The sequence below is a fragment of the Cervus elaphus genome, chromosome 27 (genome assembly GCF_910594005.1).
Source record: "Cervus elaphus chromosome 27, mCerEla1.1, whole genome shotgun sequence".
Taxonomy (NCBI): domain Eukaryota; kingdom Metazoa; phylum Chordata; class Mammalia; order Artiodactyla; family Cervidae; genus Cervus; species Cervus elaphus.
In genome coordinates this window covers 43751298-43770329 of record NC_057841.1, presented here as the reverse complement: position 1 = coordinate 43770329, position 19032 = coordinate 43751298, and the positions used below count along the sequence as shown (strand labels likewise).

Below are 19032 nucleotides of genomic sequence, written 5' to 3'. Positions count from 1 at the left end.
TTTCAACCGCAAGTTCCATTATTTTGGTAAGTCCTTTATATTACATCTTAACATAAGTTCCTTGGGACAAAGCTGGTTTTAGTTTTTAGTCTTCACATGACCTGGCCCAGCATCTTATTATGTGTCTGAAGTTCATGCTGAATCAAAACTCTCTCACAAAAAATCTCACTTCAATTTTTCTGTCTTTCTCATTTATACTCTTTTCATAGCCAACCTATTCTTTCTCCATTTGCACTAGAGTTTCCAGACATAGGGCGATGGGTATAAAAGGAAAGAAAACAGAGGAAAAACTAGAAGTGTAAAGACAAGTCCTATTTTGTGGTCTTCCCTCTGCCTATTCCCAGCATTTATCAAGGGCTTACTAAGATAAATGGGGTCTGTGAGTGCATTTAGATGACATTCCGTGGCCATTAAGACAACACCCTGAGAAAGACAGACCATCTGAGCCTGGGCTTCAGGGACTGTGCCTGAGACAGCCAGGGCACAGAAGGTGTTCCTCAGGAGGCTGATGACAGATAAAAGTCTTCACCAGTAAATTTACTGACCAAACTTTCATCAATGATAAAATGAGATTACTAGAAAGAAAGAGCATGAAAATAAATACTAGTGGCAAAATGTTATATTTCCAGCACCAAAGCAGTGAAATATATATCCATCAATGACGAGAAAGTTAACTGGGTACATATCAGGGAGACAGGAAATGAGTATCTGTCAACAATAAAGTGTTATGAGCTCAATACTTGTAATGATTAAGTAGCTGTAGACCATTTTTCATGATCATACATTGAATTTGTTTTAGAAGTCTTTAAGGAGCCAAAATTTATGCTGGAGAGTAATTACAATGGTCTGGGGCTTTTAAGAAAGCAAAAAAGGAGAAATTTCTAAGATAATGCTACTATGATTACAATTATTGTAAGTTTATTTAATAAAATGTTTATATCATTCCTATGACCATACTTTAGAACCATTTTCTAACTTCTTTGTTACTCAGAGAAGAAATAAGGTAGAAATCTGAAAATTCCCTTTTATAAACCTTTAAACTGGCCAAAAGATACACTCTGATGCAGTGCGTGCATGTGCATATTTGTATGTAAATATACACCAATATCTAAAGAAACTATTCAAAGATATATAAGAAGTACCCACTAAACTGACGATATCACATGCTTTTTATCATGTTTCCTATGAAGTTAGACACAATCTTCAGTAAAAAACAACAAAAACCACCACAAGGACAGTACATATGCAAAAATTCCAGACAAAAATTGATATGCAAATATGTGTTTTGACCAAGAACTCTAACTTGAGTAAACTGTTATAATTAATAATAGGCCACAATTAATAACTGCATCATTAGCAATACCAATAAGTACATTATACAGATTAAACTGAACATCAATTACAGTGCTAGGGTGATGTATGGCTTGGATGTTTACTGGAGGAAATGGGAAAACTCATCAGAAATCCTGACAGATGTGTTGAACACATGTCATTTATTAACTCCCAGGCAGGTGCCAGGCTGATTTTCAAAGATGTTTCTCAGAGATAGTCACTCACTCTTCAAAATGAAAACAACATGTGGAGGAAAACTTATGTGGCTTCACCTTCCCTTGCCAACTGCTCTATATTTTTCCAACTTCATAGCAAGTGTCTGAAAAAGGTACTCAATGAGATCATCTATCATCCCTCTAGATAGAGTTCTGCTAAAGTGCATCGTCTCGGGTTCCCTTAAGAACTGGCGTAACTGAAGGACGAGCACAAAGAGAGGTGTTCACATCGACACCAAGGACAGTGAGGAGGGGCGAGGGAGCCCCAGTGGCCAGGACAACAAAGGGGAGCCTAGCGCTTTATTCCGTGCACTGGGCCACAGGGAGGTGCAAAATAGGTTAGACACTGCTCTGGGCTATTACAGCTTCAAATAAAGCAGCTGTCTTTGAAAATGTGGTGATTTTTTTTTGCATCACTAGCATCATCACCATTGTCACCACTAGCAAGAGAATATAGCTTATATTCTGATGCACCTATATCTCAAAGGCAGGCAAGTGGGAAATACCACCCGTGGGGGGACTCATCATGGGCCTCGACATGTAAGAAAATAATCAGATTCCTCCCACACTCTGGGGCTTCTGGAGACCCCAGCAGCCACATGGTATTCATGTAAATAATACTCTACCTAGCATCAAGAAAGCCATTCATTTTCTGGGAAGTTCAATTTTGCATTCAAGCTTGGGAGGAGAAGTGGCCTGGATTAATTACCATGGGCTTCTGAAAGTCCTAGGAGGCATAAACAATCCTTTATCAGGACAACAGTGAGTAATAAAGTCATGACAGAAAGTTACCAGCAACTGCCAACTCCTCTGCCTTGGCCCTGACTCAGCTGGTGAAAGGGCCTTTATATATGTCATTGGGGTAATTCTCCCACTGCCCCCACTGGGGTTAAGAAGCAGTATTCTCCATGTTTTATAGACATGGAAGCTGAGACTTGGAATTTAAGAGAGTTGCCCAAGAAGTCTGAACTCACGACCTTGAATCTCAAGCAGATACTTCCTGAATTAGGTGCGTGGGATCCATACTTTCCCTGAAAACTGCCCTATTGAATCCAGAACAGAGACTCTGAGGCCCAGATTCTGTCTGATGTGTTTGAAAACGGCCCTAGGAAGAGTGCCATGTGGTTCAGAAGATGACCCAGGGTCTAAACTCTAGGGCCTTCCCTGCTCCCTCCAAGCTGGTCAAAGAGAAGCCGTGCCTCTTATAATGATCCACCATTTGTCCCCAAAAGGCAGGCGGGCAAGAACAAGCAGGAGCCTTATCCTAAGTGGTCAATCATTGGCTTCAAATTTCTTTGAAGTCTGTTGCTTGATTTTTTTGAGTATAGCATGTAAACATTGCCTTTTCCTCCATGATATACTGATGTTTAATACAAACAATGTTTTAAATGATTTACCATCAAGGAAAGTGGTACCCCTCCCCCAACCCGGCACCACCCCACTTCTGGGGGCTTCCCCAGTGGCTCAGCAGTGAAGAATCTTCCTGCCAAAGCAGGAGAGGAGAGTTCAATCCTTGGGTTGGGAAGATCCCCTGGAGGAGGAAATAGCAACCCACTCCAATATTCTTGCCTGGGAAATCCCATGGACAGAGGAGCCTGGTGGGTTACAGTTCATGGGGTTGCAAAGATTCAGACACAACTGAAGCGACTTAGCATGCATGCACATATATGGTCCCTCAGCTAGAAAAGCCATGGCTTAAGAAGGAATCAGACATTCGAAGCCAAACCCAAGATTCTCTTACATGAAAACAAGGACAATTCTAAAAGCAGTGCATGTATGTGCCTGTTGTAGAGGTGGTGGTTAACAGGCTAGAATTTTATGAGTCAATCTTTTTATAGACTGCAGGTCTCACTGTCAGCCCTCTGGAGACACTGATACTGAACACGTTTTGATATTGATATCATCAAAAGGGTAAATAAGATGAGGCACTTGGATTGAAAGGACTGAGCTTTTTCAGATTTCTGGACTTTCCCTCGATTCTTAATATAAGGTCAGCAGAGTATTTAAAACAATAATTCTCTTTCCAGAAAAGACTTCTGTTTCTCCGAGCTCTACTCTTGAAGCTTTCTGGATTTGCTGCCTCAACATCTGGCTCTGTTAAAACATTGGGGGAAATTCTGACTTCTTTTCCATTCTGACTCAATATATTGGATCACACTCATAAATTACTTTAAAAAACCTCTCACAAATACTAAGCATTTTACAGTATTCTAAAAAAGCTTATTTACAAGAGAGACAAGTCCAAAGTCAATCAAAAAGCACAGCAGTAAGACATGGCCCTTTGCCTGCAAATTCTCAATGGAATTCACTGGTTTCTTAGACATGAAGCTGTTGGGAGTTCATTGTGATGCCTTCTGTACTAAATTGTGGTAATGTTTTTCTAAGGCAAGTGAAGGGCTAAAAATGAAAGTAGCACAATTGGTATCTATCAACAAGAGTCAATGAATGATTATGATGTTGTCTAGTTCCATGCTATCCACTGAGGTAAAAGGAAAGACCTGGTAAAACAGCTACTGTCATTCAGCCTTAATAAATGTTTTAAAAATATCCAAAGGGAAACTGGGTATGGGGTATACAGGAACTCTTTTTATTATCTTTGCAATAATCCTGTAAACCTAAAACTGTTCTTAAAAAAAGTTTATTTAAAGAATAAATTAAAATATCCAGGCCTTTTCCATGTTTACTAACATCAAATATGAACCAATATAATTTTACTATAAAATTGATACTATATATTCCTTATAGAAAAGGCAAGAATAATTTAACTCATTAGCATAAAATCTTTCATGCAAAATCTCTTTTTTTTAAAACTACAAGCATTGTTTTCTCCCCAGTATTTTGCATCTTTTACCAAAATCTTCGTTTATTTTAAGCTCAAACCTTTACCTTCAGCATTCATTTTGGATATGCATAATGCATGAGGTTAATAACAAAATTAAAAGGTAGATTTCCTAAAATATAAATTTCAATTTATGCTTTTCAAGCCAGGAAGCTCTGTGCCTTAAGCAAATAGAAGGCACTTAAATGCATTGCTTTAGTTTCCTTTATCACACTGCTGATGGAAAGAGAAAACACAAAAGGATACTGAAAAAATAAATTGCTCTCTTGCTTTGAAAATCTTTTACATAGAAATTCCAAAGTTTATGTAGTAAAAATGGAAAAAGCAACACTCTTTCAGTGCATTATATATCCTTTAAATTATATTATTTTTGAAACCAAATGCTTGACATTTGACTCAGTATTTCCTTACAAAAATGACAAGGAAAAAGGAACAGAATCTCCCATGGCAGTCCTGTATCCTCTCACCATTTTCTTGTAACTATACCATTTTATAGATGAAACTGCCATAGCGAAATGACAAATATAACACATAAAAGAACAAAAAAGGGCAATAAATCACCAGTGACACTACAGCCTATTAAAATGCATTCAGCTGGTGTTGCAGGAAGAATAAAAATCTCCCTTCACTTTACATTCTTCTATCTGAAAAGGAAAGTTTAGAATTCTCAAGCAACACTTTTAAGAGATGCTGAAATTCTAACCAAATTTCTCACATTAACTGTTCACATTGGCCTCCAAAACATACAGCACTGATACCCCTGGTCACTGTTTACTGTGAAACGCCCAAGACAGGGCATGTGAATTGCTAATCCTCCATACCGATATGATACAGAATTTGAATAAAGCCAGGACACCTTACTAGCTGGAAAATGGTAGGTCTTATTCAGCCACTATTTCCAATTATCAGCTTAATGAAGAGTTTGGCATTTTAATTCATAAAGAAGTCTAATGGAGGCATTTTCTTTGCTTAATTTTCACCCAAAATTCCCTCGAAAGGTCAAGTTGAAGCTCCTGAGACTAAAAATGTCTCTGGAATCATGTGATACTACATTTTAGAGCACAACTGAGTATATGTGTATGTTAACTTAGCTCATGATGCACATATTGTGTTACAAAGAGCCCAAGATACTGGTACATTCATTGAAGTGGGATAATTACTGGACTACTTATGTCAGTCTTAACAATGATGGCAAATATAAGTAAAGAGTACACGTTACACTTCCTTGAATTCCCATCTCTTAACACAGAGCTGGTTACACATCAAGCTTTCCAAGGAGGTGAGAGGCTCTCCGATGTGATGGATGAACGAGAGGACGTCCTCTCCTAAAGCATGGATGGTGGATGCTCATCCCTACAGCCAAGGGCTTCAGGGACTGAAACGCTGTGACTTGCCTCTATCAGAATTAAATAAAAGTGCTGGATGGGAGTCTGGGCATTGGAGGCCCATGGGACACTCTGTACCTCCCTGGTCCTAGACCTGACAGCAGGGACAGGAGCTCCTTTGTGGGGGATGTTATTTTAAAAAAAGTGGTGTGGAAATTAGCTCATACCTGTAAGGCAATTACATCTTTTCCAAGTGAATTCTTTCTATCAAAAGATGAGAGCTGGTCTCTGAGTGCCTTTCAATTGCCAAGCTCTGAGTGTCAGGTTGTGGGAAGTATAAAGAGATCTAAAATGCAGCCCTTGGAGTAGTAGATACAAATATTTCCATGCCTATTTCATAGTAGACATAGGTAACTATCTCCAGTACAATATGTTGTAAGTCTAATGCCTGAACTCTTGAAAGGGCCAGGTACAACTGTCTGCAACTGAAGATAGTGAGATTTTTATCTCAGGGCCTGAATATTGTTGAGCTTTATTATCCTTTCGTTCTTGGCCAGTTTTGATTTCATACAAAGAGCCCAGTAAATAGCGCTCAAAACACATGAAGTGGAGACCTGGGGCCAGACGCTGAGGGAAACCACCCCGCCTTGAAGGTCCACAAAGTGCCCCCAGGACCTATGAGCACCTGTGCCTGAAGTTTCTATCACGTCTGCTTTCACGCTGATGACAGATGATCAATAACCCAGGGCAGGAACTCAGGCTGAATCGGCTTCCTGGCATTTAGCTCTTCTAGTCACATCCGCTCACTCTGCCCTTGTCCTCCACTCCTGCTCACAAAGGGCACCAAGGACCCTCTGGCCGGGTCTGAGGCAGAGAAGTGGACAGACGCAGCCTGAGACTGGGGACGAAACAGACAGCGCTGGTGTGAGTGGGTCGGCCTCTCTCCAAACAGTGACGTGCCGAAAGAAATGGCTGATTGAAACTGTGCTTCTGTAAACGGGCTGAAAAACCATGAGTCTATTTTATTTGCAATGGAAAGGGCAACTAAATTAGAAATTTATACTATAGGTGAGGACTGAATACATGACAGCATGGCCTTTCTGTGAGAAAGTAATTGCTTATTTAATGATGAAAGCAGCCTAACTGCTTGTTTCTCTGGGGGGGAAAAAAAAACAAAACAAAACTGGACCTCTGTCCTGGAAACACTTCAGGCTAACTCCGGAGTAATTTCTAGGTGGACTCAAGAGCCAAGCACAGAAAATACCAAAATTTCAGGGTCCCGGCTGGATGACCTAAAGGATGATGAGACTTCTCAGGCAGAACAAGCTCTGGAGGGGCCGGCGGGGTCGGTGGGCTGGTGCGGTGGGGGAGCCGGTGATGTCGGGCGGTGGGGAGCCCCTGCTGCCGCTTAGGCAGGGGGTGGTCACTGAGGGCCAGGCCGTGGTACAGACTCTAGGACGAGTCAGCCTATTCCTGCTGTTTCTCCAGCAACACTTGGAAGGACAAGTAGCCAAGAAGGCAGGCTCTGGGGTTACCTTGGGAGTCAGTGAACAGGTGGAGTGGGACCTCTGCCCAGGATCTAGAACAGAAGGTTCTCCATAAACAAACACTGCAGGCTCTTCGTTCCTCAGTGGGGACCTGCTTCACTAGCTTCCGTGTGTTATGTGTTGTTCAGCTGCTCAGTCGTGTCTGACTCTTTGCGACCCTTGGACTGCAGCACGCCAGGCTTCCAGGTCCTTCACCATCTCCCTGAGTTAGCTCAAACTCATATCCATTGAGTCGACCATGTCTCTGAGTTTGCTCAAACTCATGTCCATTGAGTCGGTGATGCCATCCAACCATCTCATCCTCTGTCACCCCCTTCTTCTTCTGCCCTCAATCTTTCCCAGAACCATGGTCTTTTCCAATGAGTCAGCTCTTTGCATCAGGTGGCCAAAGTATTGAACCTTCAGCTTTAGCATCAGTCTTTTCAATGAGTATTCAGGGTTGATTTCCTTTAGGATTGACTGGTTCGATCTCCTTGCTCCCCAAGGGACTCTGAAGAGTCTTCTCCATCACCACAGGTCAAAAGCATCCATGTGGTATATGCGACATTAAAAAAAGGTCTCTGTCTGCTTTAAGAGTCACATGAAGGAGAAAGAGAAATTTCTTGGGGCTTATTTCATGAGAGCTTTGTTGATATACTGACAAAGATTCTCTCCATGGCCAAAGCCTAGCCAGGAACTTCTGAGTCCCTCTGACACAAAGGAACATGTGTGTCCTGAGGATGATGTCCAGAAAAGGCTGATCACACACGCTCATGTCTTTTTCCATGTGTCACTAGTCCAGCGAGTCACTGCTGCTCCCTCGGGAAGGAGGGGGAGTGACAAGGATGCTGCTCTGGGACGAAACGCCAGGAGGCTCCTCTGAGTCTCTTACCACCAGGCGCCCACCTGGGCCCACAGAGAAAAGACTTGAACAAAGACGAACATAATTTCTAACAGCTCAAGGCTGCATCCCTTGGGAACTCTAGGCCCCTCAAAGTGCCTGCCTCAGAAACTCAAGGCTGACTGAAGAACTGACTATGGACTCCAGAGAGCCCTGAGGACAGGGTCCCAGCTCCTAGCTTATGTGTGACAAGAGAAGCCTGACAGACGCCAGACAGATGGTGCCGAATGGACCAACGTCTCATCTCCCTGACCCTACTGAGTGCCCATCACCTGCTCTCCACTCTCTCATCTTCCCTGTAAAGTCCCAGTCACCTCTGAGCAAGTCAGACTGGAGCTCAGCTCAGTCCCTTGCAAGTTAGTAGTTACTGAATAAAATCTGTTTCCACCACTTCGGCTGATGTTGGGCTGTGTTTATCTTTGACGGTAGAGACATCTGGTACATGTATCTTTTTCAAAACTTCAAATTTTATGTATAAATAACTGTTAGCTAGTTCTCTATTATTTTTAGTACTACTAATATCTAGCAAATAATTCTCCATGGTCTGACATATCTCAATTGTACTCAAATCCCAGAAGTCACTTTGTTTATAAACACTCTACTATACGGATCTTATCATTTTAAGATGTAGGGCTTAACCAAAACAGATGATAAAAAGTGTTTGTTGAAGGGACTCATTCTCCACAGCATCTCAGGGCTGACCAGGGTTTTAAATCCTAAACAGAAATATCTTAATATAAAATAAACAGCCTAGAGTTATTTATAAAGTGAAGTAAAAAAAAAAATCTTAAGGAGAAATATCTAGCATGTGCAGTTGTTACTTTCTTCCCAAAGCAGTTCTATATTACAGACAATTAATAAAGGAACTAAGAGAAGCAGGTAGAAAGCAGAAGCATTTCCAGTTTCTAGAATTTTCTCTGTCTGCTCTCATTAGAGTATGAATTTTGAGGTAAGACAGGACCTTTATTCCAATTATATATTCTGTTCCCTTTCACAGTTCCCTAACTATAGTGGTTTAGTAAAGCGTTGTTGTTTTTTTTTAAACTGTGGGTTATAACCCATTAGTGGGAAATGAAATCAGCTTAGTAGGTAGCAACTAAATTTTTTTAAAAAAGATAAAATAGAATAAGATGGGACAGAACAGAACAGATCAGAGTGCAGCTTACCCAGGGAGCAGCACTGGTAGACAGCTTCTAAATCTTTTGCTTCAGTTAAATGTCTGTGTCCATGTGTATATTGGTGGTGAGGTATTCTTACAGCTGACTGAGTCAAAGATTTTTAAGAAACAGCCCCAGCACGATGCCAGACCAGCATCCTGCATCTGAGCTCCATTCATTCAGTGAATTAAACCAGCTAACACTCATGGGCTATTTGGTTGTGTCTGACATGGACCCCCAGTGGCATGGCTGGGGGTCAGGTCAGTGGGTTGCTTCTCTGTGCTAGAGAAGGAAGGGGGCATACTGTATACACTGAGGTGGACCAAGTCACATGTATTACATCCCGGGATCCAGGCTATGGAAGACTCAGTGTCTTATCACAGTTTCCTCTACATACAGCATCCGGCAGCATTTTTAGGAGCAAAACATCATTACAATTAAAACAAAATGGACCAGAAAACTGCTGAAGACATAATTCAGAATGCATCCCTTGTGATTTCCTGCTGACTTCTGGAAGGGCCTGCATTGATCTGGTAAACACTGCGTCAGAGATATGAAAGATTCAGAAGAGCCCCATGGACCATTTTCTAAGCAACTCAACACCACAAGAAAGACTTCGAAATTCGTGTCCGTTCCCCCCGTTGTTACAAAGCTGTTGCCTCTTCTCAACTGTGCAACAAGCGTGAGAGTCATTTTTCATCCATAAAAGCCTGTGTATGTAGGTTTTGGTGTCACATGTGCAGATACGTCTGATGCCAAAAGTCTGGGCAACCCTTGAAAGTAAATGTATCTGTGGGAGTCAGTGCCCTCCCTTGACCTGGCACACAGGAGGTGCTCGATTAATGTCGATCAGTGATTGAATGAATGAGCTCTCAAGCTTGCAGTACAACTCATGAATACATCTGCTAAAAAAGACAGAACAGAAGCTACTTGCTATCCAATGGATGGCTGATGCAAATGAAAAAACAAAAAAAAATTAATTGAGCCTGAATTTATCTGGGTAAGAGGAACCATCAACAACAGCAGCAGGGAGTACTATAAAAAATGACAGGAGTAGGTTTGCACTAGTTTTGGGGGCTTATTCTAACACTCCGCCATTTTCATCCCTAATAAACCAAAGTAAATGTTGGCGATCACCTGCAGCCCTTAAAAGGATGGTTACCATATGCTTCAGCTACGTCTGTTTTCCCTGCAGACTAGTTCCAAAATAATAAGGTGCCCTGGATCTGAAAGCCTTGTGAAAGAGGTTAATGAGGTTAAGAGGTTAATGAAGACACCTGATTAATGAGGTATCTTCTTAATCATGCAAGTTTTAGAAAGAGCATGATATTCAAAATGTCCCTTACTTCATTCCTAGTAAACAATGTGCTAAATTCAAAGGTAGCGGCTTTAGGAAAATCTCAAAAAGGGTTATTTAACTGTATTTTCTACAGGTACTGGTTTTACAATAGTGGGGCTGACCTCTTTGTAATGTTTGCTGGCAAGAGACTGGTGCCAACTCAGACAATGGGGCGGTCAGACTTGCTGAAGAGCCTAGATTACCTTCCAGGTGATGGACACTGAACCCTATGCAGAGAACCATGGGCCAGGCCTGACATGTAAAGGTTTTCGGAGGAGAAGATCTATATAAGAAAAGACATGATCCCCTAAGGAAATTTACTGTTGGGAGGAACACGTCACACATTCAGGATAAGAGCATGTCTGCGACAATCAGAACTTCAGCCAGTAAAAGAAACCCACTTAAAAGAAACTTGAAAGCCAGGGCAGCAGAACTGTTAACAAGTTTATAGCTTTTAGGCTCTGAAACAGAGTCCTGAAAATACGTATGGAATTACAGCAGGGAAAGAGGTAAAATTATCCTACATTTCTTTAAAAAGCAGTCTATAGTTTTCCTGAGTCTCAGTGGCTTGATTTTCCAAAATACTAAGCTCACAGAACAATTTAAACCTCTATCAAAAATTCTTACTATGAGTTAAGCTTTACTTTTTTCCCCCTGCATGGTAGGGTATATTCCTTAATTTCATACACACAAAACAGTTGCAGGAATGGGAAATCCTACGGAGAGCAGCTGTGTTTCTTACTTGGCTTGCGTCATGCCTCCAACTCATGCAATGAACTCCCACACTGGTGATGCTCTGAAAGCAGACTTAGAGTCCTGCCCACGTGACGGTGTTAGAAATCTTGATGATGGCGCGCTTATCTTGCAGGGCCAAAGCTAGTCTTCTGGTATGCTCTAACTACTCACCTTTGATGTGCAGGAATCTACCGGATTCCTTTCCTATGGGAGTTTATATGTTTGTCCACACACCTTTAGAGGGATGGACAAGCTAACTCTTCCTGGTATAAAGAAGCATGCAGTTCCATTATGCGACTCTCAGCCATTCAATTTTTTAAAAACTTCCATAAATTATTCAGTGCATTTGACTTGCAGATTTGTCTCTGCTGTCTATAAACAGTTTGCTTTGAAACAAGGATCTGTTAGGAATGCAATCGACTCTGCTCTACTGGTGGGAACTCAAAAAGCTGTCTGAATGGCGTCACCCAAACAGTTTTGAGTGGCTTCATTTAATGAAGGCAGACAAGCCTGTGGATTGCTAAATGTGTGTGCAAACTAGACCCTGCAAGGTAAAAACAGACCTCTCATGCTCAAATCTCGATGCCTTTCTAGATTAACGTGGATAACTGGGGAAACATCTTTATGTGTTTTGATAGAGATTGACTTTGATGGCACTACCATGGCAAATCCAGCAAATTTCATTCCGTATAACGTTAAGCTAGAGAGGAGCATACCGACAGACAGACAGACAGACAGACAATGAGGTCATGCGGCGGGGCTGTGCTAGATGCAGGGGACACAAGTGCATACAGAGCAATGAGCACACCATGGCATCAACGCGGGCACACGTCGGCACCGAGAGTTGGAGACACTGTCAACGAGCCTTAAAGCGAAGGAGGAGATGCAGAGGGGAGACAAAGCTGAGAAGAATGAGCAGGAGATGGGCAAGATGACTCGTCTGTACTTGAACGTCTGACCTGTCAGCTGGTCGTCGCCTGCGGCAGGGGCGATGCGAATATGAGGTGTCGTAAGCTGAGTCACGATTATCGCAGCTATGGCAAAGGAGGATCCCCAGGTCAGCATGCATGAGGGAAGAAAAAGCCAGACTGAAGCTAGGCTAGCAAGGAGAATCTCCATCCGCATATCACATCGTCTCAACTTTCTTCCAACAACAACAAAAAGAGAAGGAAAAGAGAACACCACCACAGCCAGCTGTTGAATGTTCTGAATTCGTTTCCCTTAGACAGGCTTTCACCAGGCAGTTAGCTTTCTATGACATAGTTGCAAACTTGGGCTGAGATTTTCATTAAATTGACTATAGGAGAAAATAAAAGCAAAAAGTAAAAACATTAACTCTAAAAAAAAAGCTAAACTAAATAGTGTCTTTAACTGCTAATGAGTAGGGAGGGTAGAAAGACTCACTGCAAATTCTGATGATCCAGACTTTCAGCTTTCAAAATGTATTTGGTTATTTAAAATTCTTCTGCTTAAATCACAATATTTGCTCTTCTTGCTAAAATCACCTTTGTGGAGAATACGATCTTCCTTCACTAAAAACATTTTTATGTAGAGAAATTTCTCTGATCACTAAATTTTGTGTAGAGTATTTCCATTTAGGAACTTTATTTTGTCACATTCAGGGAATGAAAGAAAAAAAAATGCATCTCAAAACACCAGTTGAAAACAAAAAGACTACTCATTGCCTTTGCTCTAGTTATCATGGTTCACATGTGACCAGAGGAGTGATTAAGAGCCTTGAAGCAGAGAAGGCGGGCTGCTCAGTTTGCTGGAACGGCTCAGCAGCTGAGTTTAAATGGTTAACATTTATGACACACAGATATTGAAAAAAATAAAGGAAATTAAAACGTCAGTTCTAACATGATACAGCTGGAAAATGATGCAAAGAAAAAATATTGGAGAATTAAGGACAGGCTTACATGAACGATTACTAATTTACACAGAACAGCCTGGGTGCTGTTAGAAATGTGGCAGTGAGTAAGGGACATAGATCATCTACCATCTGCAGACAATTAAACCTAAAACTGCCGGTGCATAATATTTTGAAATATCCCTCTGCACCGTTCAACTAGTGCTTCTCCTTATAACCAAACAGCAGCAGCCACTGGCTTTAAGAGTGGTATCATCGTCTTTCACATGTTATTAATGAAAACTTTTTAGTGTTGCTCAGTGATATGAATAAACTTAACAGTTTGGTCAGAGAAGGGAGAACTCTCAAAGCATTACAAAGAAAATTTTTTTGGTTTGACACAGCATGTGATTTAGTGTACTGATGTAATGAATTGTAAATAGTATAATGATATTTCTAAGGCTCGTGACAAAGTTGGTACCAAATCCAAGTTTATACACAGAACACTTGCTTGGTCATAGATAGTGGTGGTCAACCAACATTCCTGTGAGGTTTTCCATTAACTACAGGAAAATCTGACCCACTCTACTTCTAAGAAAAATTATACCATATCCATAAAAACTGAACATCTGTCTGATACTGAAATTGGTAAACAATAATGAACAAAAAGATTTTTGAGAAGACCTATGTCAGTCAGCCATGCATTCATAACTCAAAGGAAGGTAAGCTGAAAACCTGTGGCTCAAAACTCAAAAGGAAAAGTCCAGGATTTTCTATCTGATTATGTTAAAATGTTCCTTTGTGACTATTATTCTTAGTTACAAAGGACCTCTTGATTTTATTGCAAATTACTGTAAAATAGGGGTAAGCCAGCCCACTGCTTGCCTTTTATTGGCACAAGGCCATGTTCCTTGTTCACCCGTGATGATGGCTGCTCATGCACATTAGAGGCAGGGCTGAGGGGCTGAAATGGAGATGCTGTGGGTTGGTCGGGAAGCCTAAGATATTTACTGTCTACTCTTTACAGGAAAACTGGCTGTACTATGTCTTAAATACCAAAAGAATGCACTATAGAAGAGAATACTGTTAAATCCTGATGCTTTAAAGATGGCATCTGGTGCTAAGCTTAGGGTCTCCTTTAGGTACAAAGGTGTCCACAGTACAGTAAACATCACACCTGGTGTATCAATTACTGGTGGTGGGAACTTCTGGAATCTGATGAATCAGCAGTCACCAAACTAGGTTTTATATAACGCTAGGGTTCCTTGAGAAGTGAGTTTGGCTCAAATAAATTTAGAAACTGTAGGGTTGAACAAAGTGATAAACAGGTTTCTTTTTCTTAGGAACTTCTTGGGACCCTTAATACACTCAAGACATACATTATGAAGACTGTTTCAGATTGAGAAAAGGAAATATTCTCTCTGTAAAACACAGCAGCAGATGTGTATCATATTTACGTTTCTATTTCTAAATCCATAGCTAAATGATAGCAGATTAGCATATATGAGCAGCCTGGCTATATAATTTGTTTTCTCGCGTGTTGAATATGAGTAATTAAAAGGAATCTTAATTAGCTTTACATCTCGACAGACATTCTTTTCAGTTCTTCTTTTCAGGGTACTTTCATTCTGTAGCATTGTGGCCTAGAAAGGATGGCATTTCTTTGAACAAAACAGTGAACAGAAAAACAGTCTAGAGGAACTTCTCAAAGAGACTAGTGATTAAAAAAAGAAACATTCACATTTCTGAATATAGTTAGAAATTGTATCAGAACAATAGAAATCCTTCAAAGTTTCCTGAAGGTCTCCCAGCAAAGCACATAGCCATAGAAATGTAAGTTAAAAACTACACTTAGAAACAGTGGAGCATTTGTGCACAGAAAATTCACCTTTATAAAATATGACATTAAAATAATGGTTTTGTTTTCTTTTTCTTTAGGGTTTATATCTGACTACTATAATACTTTTGGAAAGAATTCAGCGTGTGTTTTCATGAAGTTTTTGTCTTGATTTCTAGCTATACTGCTGTTATTCAAATCACAGCAAGGACAGGAAGACAAATGACACCCTCCCCCAAACACCAAAAACAAACAAAATCCTCCAAATTTTTATTAACTGAAAATCTTCAAAATTTAAAAAGTGATACATTTATGTATCTATACTTAGAAGCATTATAGATTACACTCTGCCTGATACAATAGGCCTTCAAATATTTTTCATCCTCTTAAATTTGCTGAGGCTTGTTTTGAGTCCTTGAACATGCTCAATCTTAGAGCATGTTCCATGTGCACTTGAAAAGAATGTGTACTCTGGTTTTTTCAGATGTAACGTTCTGAAAATATCAATTACTGTCCTATTGTATATTTAGGATCTCTATTGCCTTATCAATTCTCTGTCTGGAAGATTTGTCCATTGATTTGAATGGGGTGTTAAAGTCTCCTACTATTGTTTTATTCCCATCAATTTCTCCCTTTATGTCTGCTGGTATATGTTTTATGTATTTAGGTGCTTCTATATTAGGTGCATATAAGTTGACAACTATAATATCCTCTTCCTGTATTGATACTTTAATCATTGCACATATCCTTCTTTATCTTTCTTTATAGACTTTGTTTTAAAGTCTATTTTGTCTGATATGAGCATTGTGACTCCCCCCCACTCTCGTCATTTCTGTTTGCATGAAGTACCTTTTTCTGTCTCCTCACTTACAATCTATGTGTGTCCTCAAATATTTTTTAAAAATAAAAAGTATAACAAGCTTCCAAACGTATATATTGTCAAGGAGAAGCATAGCTGGCATCATGTCATGGAAAACATTATTTTGTAGGAGATTAAGGCAAAGTATACAGTTTAAACTAATTATTGTATCAGTTGGAATGACTATACCTCATTTAAGACAAAAATTCTAACCGGCAAACAAAACAGATTTTTACTTTTAAGTGTATCCTCTCAGTTTAGAATTGATTATCAACAAAGTCTTCCAAAATTAGCAGAAAGGAGTTTCCACCCTACTAGTTACCATAAGGCAGCCATGAGGGATGTACACCAATTCCTAAGAGACAGTTGGCGGTCTTAAAAAGAATTCAACTATAAACATGTGAATGTAACTAAAAATCAAAAATAAAAACTAGGAAAATTTCTATGTACTCTACCATAAAGATTAAAAAGAATTCTATGAACTGGGAGAATAACCCCCAAACATCAAGTATTAATATATTATCATCATACAATGTCTTTTTAATGTAAGAGAATATTCTGGAAAGAGTCTGCCTATAGCTAGCAATCAAAATAAAGCTACATATACTTATGAGGAAATTAGATATATACATTAAAGGAAGATACATAAAAATACAGATGATTCTTCAACATATAAAGACATGTAATAACACACCTTAGGTATTTTCCTGTGTCCAGTTTTTACAAGACTTTATATTTGAGATGACTAGTGCCAAAACGTACCCTTGAAACATGATTAAAATAATCACTACATTAAATTTCAAATTAGCATGAAATACATCTTTAAGAGACATATCTGTGTTTGAAATTACAAATTAGTTCCTTGTGGAAAAAAATCTACTTCCATACTTGCTCTATGAAGATACATGTCAACAGTTGTTTCATGAGAACATTGAAATCTTTGTAAATTCAAAATGCTGCTTAGGAAAGTGGTTTAGTGTCTGAAAACTCAATTAAGCCACTATACTGTCAGCAATATGTGACAGAAACAGTCAAGATGTCTGAACTCTTTTAAATTTCAAACATCTTTACGATATGGTGTCAGTAACATTATCAGACCTGTCTGTTTTCTCTGTTTTGACTGGTCAAGATGGAATGGCTTCCTTCATTGCAAAATCAATTTTAGTATCAATCAGAAAAAATTATCTGATTATAAAGGTGATGAAACATTAGACGGTGCAGTAAAGGAAGGTTGCTGAATCTGTAAATGTAGAAATTAATGAAATAAAATAGTATCAAACATTGTAGTTTCACCCACAAGGAGTGTATTTCCCAAGGCTCCCTCCTGTGTGATGATTTTATGAACAGGAATAACAATAGGATGCAATGAATATTAAAATCTACTTCCCTCTTTCTCCCCAAACTTCATTTGACAGAATAGAGTTTGTTGCTGTGTAAATGTTTGCAAATTGACTCAGAAAATCTGAGCGGGGAAATATTTAGTCAATCAGGTCATCTGATTGCTTAATCATCCTTTGGTGAATTGAAAAACAAATTACAATATTGATTAAATCTAGCTGATGATGGAAGAAAACCATCCAAATCACCATCTAATTCAATCTATTGTGAAAACAGCAAACGTCAGATTTCCATGTTTACTAGTGTGTTATTTATATAATTACCTAACTATGCAAATGAACAAGATAGCAGATATTTTGTTGTTTTGAGTCAACTGGGCACTGACTCAGTTTTAGTAAAAATGAGGACAGATACTCGTACACTGCAAAATCACGAGTGGCCAGAGGATCTGCCGGGTGAAAAGCCAGGAGATACAGGGAAACACTGGTGTAGGAGTCCAAACACTTGGGATCAAGCCTTGACCCACAGATTATTAGATGAGTGTCGTGGGCAGGTCAATTTGTCTCCCCAAATATGCATTTTTTTCATCTCAAAAAAATAGCAATTTGTATTTCTGTTTTCACAGTAATTTAGAAGAAATAAATGAGAACATGCATATGAAAGCAATTTTAACTTTCAGCTGTGACATGAAAGGCAAGGCATTATAAATTAGGCATTCTGGAACTGGGTTTTCAGAACTCAATAAAGCAATCTGAGCATGGGTCATGATCTGGAGGCCTAAGACGGTCAACACCTCACTCAAAGGCCTTATCATACTGTAATAATTAACAGCTAAAAGTGAATTACAATTTAGAAAACACATCAATGTCTGTAACTCCATTTTTTAAAAATTAATTTAGCCCTACAAATAAAGGCTCTTAATCAAGTACAATATGATATAAAGAATTGAATATTTTAAAATCACTATAAGGAGATTCTTGGAAATAGAGCTATGAGCCCATGAGGACAAACAAAATATAAATGAGCTAAGTACATCCCACAAGGCCTGACACATAATATGAAACCAAGAGTATCTGTCAAGTCAACGGGATAAAGAGGTCATGTATCTTCAGAAAATGAGAATTTTGAAAATGCCAATGGGCACCTGTAATCTATTTAAACCCTACTGTCTGAACGTCAAACAACAAAAACAACAAGATATTTTCATCCAACAGAAGTCATCAAGGGAGTCCCTGTGATCTGGGGAAACCTGGAGCTTTCTGCCGTCCTTTCTAAATTCAGCCTCACGATACTTGCTCACTGTCCTTATGTCTTGTCTAATGATTTGAAAGAGTGTGTTTAACTACAGGTGTTAATGTATGCTGCCTTGTTTTCATGTAGCTTTGGGCATTTCTCAAGCCATTTACACACTTCCACTTGGGATGGTTAAAAGCGCACTGCAAGGTTGACAAGATGACATCATAGCATGTATACACACACACCCCTGCAGTCTCTTCTTTAGGAGGTATTGAGCTTATGCGGATTCACCCTAATCTACATCTCTTCCTTGATCACATTTTTTCAGGATGATAACCAGGCCAGGGAAACAGAAGGTCCACAGTAACATCTCCTGGTCCCTGGGTTGAGAGAGACACACGTCCCCAGTGAAAAGAGCCCAAGCAGACCCTGTTTTACAGATTATAACTAGATAATTGCGCTAAAGGGCTTCCCTGGTGACTCAACATTAAAGAATCTGCCTGCCAATGCAGGACACTTTGGTTTGATCCTTTGGTTGGGAAGG

The 19032-nt window shown here is 39.6% G+C and overlaps 1 protein-coding gene across 4 annotated transcripts in view; it reads right to left on the bottom strand.

Annotated features, from left to right (window-relative positions):
* Nucleotides 1-19032, bottom strand: part of PTPRM (protein tyrosine phosphatase receptor type M) — a 645114-nt gene that overhangs the window by 218009 nt on the left and 408073 nt on the right. The gene's annotated exons all lie outside the window — the stretch shown is intronic.